The sequence below is a fragment of the Octopus sinensis genome, unplaced genomic scaffold (assembly GCF_006345805.1).
Source record: "Octopus sinensis unplaced genomic scaffold, ASM634580v1 Contig00299, whole genome shotgun sequence".
NCBI classification, from domain to species: Eukaryota; Metazoa; Mollusca; class Cephalopoda; order Octopoda; family Octopodidae; genus Octopus; species Octopus sinensis.
In genome coordinates, this window is record NW_021823832.1 from 7,501 (window position 1) to 12,500 (window position 5,000).

The window sequence follows — 5,000 nt, forward strand, 5'->3', positions numbered from 1 at the left end:
ACTTTGACAGAATGCCATCCATGTCGATTTTAAAATTAATCAAACCATCTTCTGTTTGAAACAAAAATTTTGTTTGTGTTACCTTTCATTTCTTTAAGCAGACTGGAAATAGACAATGCTTGCTACAAATTGACATTTGATTAACATTCATATACAAGCACTGTGTTTTATCACTTATCCATGTATTTAAAAGTTTTTCCATTTCTGGAATAATGCTTCCAACATCTCATTTATGAGCCCAGGTTGACTGCAAAGGCTGTGCATTTCTCACTTGAGATAGATATTTTTGTTTTTCTTTGAAAATTGTGCAAATAGTTGACGAGTTAAGTGAAAATTTGTTACAAATGTTTATCCTAGTTGTACAGCCATCGTGCATTTTTACAATTTCATATTTTATTTCCTTACATTAAGCACTGAAACCTGTGTGATTTTAATGAAAAATGTAAATTAAACATAGTAAGACAATTTGTTAGCACACTACCAATTTTATCAATCCTCCTGATATAAATTAATATAAACAATACCACTTACTAATACTACCATCATCACAATAAACTGTTGACTCATTGAGCATAAAAGGCACCCGAATTTACCAGCCTGTCATTTGTTTCCCGAACGCAGCAAGCATGCCAAGACTGATATGAAATAAGAGGGAGCAAGCCATCGGATGTCTCTATGCTGGTCAACATCCATGGGTCATTGCTAATGACTTGAACTGCAGTATTTGGACAACTAAGTGGCTGAGGGAATGATACAATTCCACAAACAGCATGGATGATCGTCCATGCAGTTGCTGACTGAGGATTATAATGGCACATCAAGATTGCCACCTGCACTGACAGCACTTGCAGGTCCAATTCTGGAGGGCAAAGAAATCAGCTAGGTAGATCATAGGGACTCACCACAGACCTATTTGTACAGAGACAGTTCATAACTGGCTGAGATATTTCAATCTACCTTGTCGATGTCCAGCTAGGAACCCCATCCTCACAGATTGTCATCAACGGACATGTCTGCAGTGGGCTCATAAACGTCAGAACTGGTGATATCAGCAGTGGAGGACAGTAGTCTTCTCTGACAAAAGTTGATATTGCATTTCTGTGGCAGATGGTAGAGCTAGGGTTTGGAGAAGAAGGGGTGAATGGCTATGAGGTGGAGAGAGGCTTTTGGGGAGAACAGAGTAATTCTTTACTCTAAGTCGAAAAAGTCGCAGAGACTGAAACCAGTACTAAAATGTTTTCCATGATAAAATTATTTTAGCATTTTCTACCTTGTCGTATTTTCCTTATATATATATGTTCCTCATCAGGCAACAAGATAGGCTGATGCTCACAAATGTGAAGTCTTTCCCAGATGAAGAGTATACACCCTAATATAGGCTACTAGTTTGCGACTTCAGAATTAGGGCTAGAGAGACCCAAAGAAATGAACCATGCTGGAAACAAAGATTATAGAAGCTCAAAGACCCAGCAAACCAACAAAAATTTAGAGACATTCTACTGGAAGCCTATGATGATAGAGAGGAGGAGGAGGGGACATAGAACTTAGAGGACACCTGGAAGCTCCTGTGGGACAGTCTATTGGGTGCCGCTGACCAAATCTGTGGTTGGTGCAAAGTCCTAACTTGGTTGAGGGTGATTTCGTTGTGGAACAAGGAGGTGGACAGTGCTATAAAAGCAAAGAGACAGGTCTGGAAAGACTGGAAAAACAGTGGAAGCAGAGCATTATATCAAGGAGCAAGAAGAGAGGCTAGGTGACACGTTTACATAGCAAAAGGAATAGCAGAAGGTAAGAAGTTTGCCAATGTTCCACAGCATGACGTTCAGAGGTAGGAGGTGTTCAGTATTGCAAAGCAGTGTATCAGTGAGAATAGAGATGAGGTAGGTGAAAAATGTGTGCGAATGGATAATGATATGCTTGCATTTAGTGACTCAGAGCAAAAAGATGCATAGAGATGCCATTATGAAATGTTATTAAATGTGGAAAATAATTGAGTTGAAGGTGAGACTTTCAAATATTGAACCAATTGAGGGACCAGCTTTCAGAGTTGACAGCAGTATAACAGATAAGGCAATTAAGGATATGAAGGCTGGGAAAGCCCCTGAAACATTGGGTATCACTACCAAGATGATTAAAATGTCAGGCAGTGTGGGAAATAGCATAGTCACTTGCATAGTTAATCAGGTTATTCAGGAAGGCATCATCCCTAAAAACTAGTGTAGTAGTATTTATAGTTTGCAACTACAAAGTAAAGGTGATACCTTAGAAAGAACTAGAGGTATCAAGCTGATGGACCAGGTCCTGAAAATTACAGAGAGAGTTATATCTCAACTGATTATGAATAAAATTAAACTAGATGAGATGCAGCTTCGTTTTCTTCCTGGGAGATGTACCATGGATGGCATCTTCATGATGAGACAGTTTCAAGAAAAGTATTTGTCCATAAGTAAACCATTGTACTTAACCTTCGTTGACCTGGAGAAAGCTTTTGATGAAGTACCCTGGTCTCTTATCAGGTGATCTTTAAGGAAGCTAGGAGTAGAGAAGTGGCTTGTTAGAGCCATACAAGCCATGTACAGCAACACTGTCAGTAAGGTGAAAGTCAGCTTTGAATACAGAGATGAATTTAGCATACAAGTTGGAGTTCACCAGGGATCAGTTCTCAGTCCACTCTTATTCATCATGGTTCCCCAGGCCATAACAGAGGAATTCAAAACTGGATGCCCATGGGAAATGCAATATGCTGATGATCTCGCTCTTATTGCAGAATCTAAAGCAGAATTGGAGAAGTTCTGGGTTTGGAAGCAAAACCTGGAATCAAAAGGACTCTCTCTCAGAGTGAAAGGCAGATTGTATGATGCATGTATGAGAATGGCTATATTAGATGGTAGTGAGACATGAACTATGACTACAGAGGACATGCATAGACTGGAGAGGAATGAAGGTAGTACGTGCTGTTGAATTTGCAACACGAGTGTGCATGACTGACAAAGCACAACTGTGTTGAGAGAAAAGTTAGGCATAAGAGGGATTAAATGTGGCATACAAGAGAGGAGAATGCATTGGTTTGGACATGTGATGTGTATGTGTGAAGACAGCTGTATAGAGAAGTGTCTGTCACTGAAAGTGGATGGTACCTGTGGAAGAGGGAGACCCAGGAAGACATTGGATGAAATGGTGAGGACTGATCTTAGGATGTTGGAGCTTACAAAGGAAATGACAATGGACCAAGATGTTTGGTGATATGAGGTTCTTGAGAAGTCCCACCCACATCAGCGAAACTGAGTGTTAGAAATGTTGTATCCAACCCACATGTAACAACAATGATACTCTGTTCTCCCCATAAGCCTCTCTCCACCTCATAGCCATTGGCATGACATTCACCCCTTCTTTTCTAAACCCTAGCTCTACCATCTGCCACAGAAATGCAATATCAACTTTTGTCAGAGAAGACTACTGTCCTCCACTGCTGATATCACCAGTTCTGATGTTTATGAGCCCACTGCAGACATGCACCCTGCCCCACGTAACTGAACTACATCTCTTCTAAACTGCGTCTTTCTCTTCCTCACATTTTCTCTTCATAAATTATGATTGTCTCCCACTCACCTTCCCTGCCCTCATTTCCCTGTTTACTGTATTGCTGCTTTCCCCCACCCCATTTTTATACCCAGGTTTTCGCCAGCCACTACAAAACTCACTCCCTTGTTGCACCTTCTTGGAAATACTTGACTGCATATATTATGATCTCTGTAACTCTCTCTTCCTTACTCTACCATCACATGTATTCACTAATTCTTTTTACTTGTGAGTATACCCTGGCACTTCACCATCTCTCTCCTGCTCTCTCTCCTGCACTTTTGTTGTTTCCCATTCTCTCTCCTTTCCTTGCTCTTCCCTCTGGCTGGGTAGCCATGTATCTCCTCAACAACAGTACACTTGTTTCTACCCTCATTCTTGATCACATGCACTCTCTCTCTCCTTTTCTTGCTTTTTCCCTCTGACTAGGTAACCAAGTATCTCCTTTACATCAGTACACCTGTTTCTGTCCTCTTTCTTGTACCTCTCTCTTACTTCCACTCTGTTCCTCTCACTTACTCTCTGTTCCTCTCCCTCTCTTTCTCGATGGGTAATCACGTACCTCCTCTATAGCAAGACACCTGTTTCTGCCTCTCTATTTCTCTGTCATGCTCTAACTCAGTGGTTCTCAACCTTTTCACAGCATTCCCAACCCTTTTATTCAAATGAGTTTTCCCACAGACCCCTTTTAATATGCTTATCCTTATATATATATATATATATGAAATTTTAAATTTAGCTTATGGACCCTCAGTACTACCTTTGCAGACCACCAGGGGTCCACAGATCACATGCTGGGAATCACTGCTCTAACCTTTCATCAACCGACACAAGTTCCCCTCCTCAAACTTCAGAAATCATGAATAAGGTTGAGAGACTAAAAAAAAAATAAGAGAAAAAAGAAGACAGCTCTATCCAGGATTTACATCCAAGAAAACAATATATGATACTAAAAAAAGAAGAATTATAAATATATGTAGTCTGGAATATTTTCACTACTTTGGCAAGTATGATGAAGTCTATGCTTCATTGATGGGGTGGGGTGGGGTGAGAATAAGACTGAAACAGAATTAAGATATTGAGCATTAATGTTGTTTCTTCACCACTTATTATTTCTAGTTAGCTTTTAAAAGCACCATACATTAAATATGTGAACACTAACATGATGACATTTTGATTTATCTATTCACCAAACAATTTTATCTTCCTTCTCCAATCAGTATGTAATCTTGTCTATTTACTTAGTGATTTGCTTATCACTACTTTATCAAGTACAATAAAATCTATACTTGGCAGGAAAAGATTTTTAAATATTAGTCATTGACTAATATTGTTTTTCATTTAACCTTTTGGTGCTTCATGTAAGTTTAATTTCATACCAGCATATGCTGGTGAGGGTACAATAGAGTATGTTTCAATAT

The 5,000-nt window shown here is 39.5% G+C and overlaps 1 protein-coding gene across 1 annotated transcript in view; it reads right to left on the reverse strand.

The window, feature by feature from the left end:
- The window catches only part of LOC115226887 (lon protease homolog, mitochondrial-like), a 9,307-nt gene that overhangs the window by 3,795 nt on the left and 512 nt on the right, over positions 1–5,000 (reverse strand). The window lies entirely within an intron of this gene.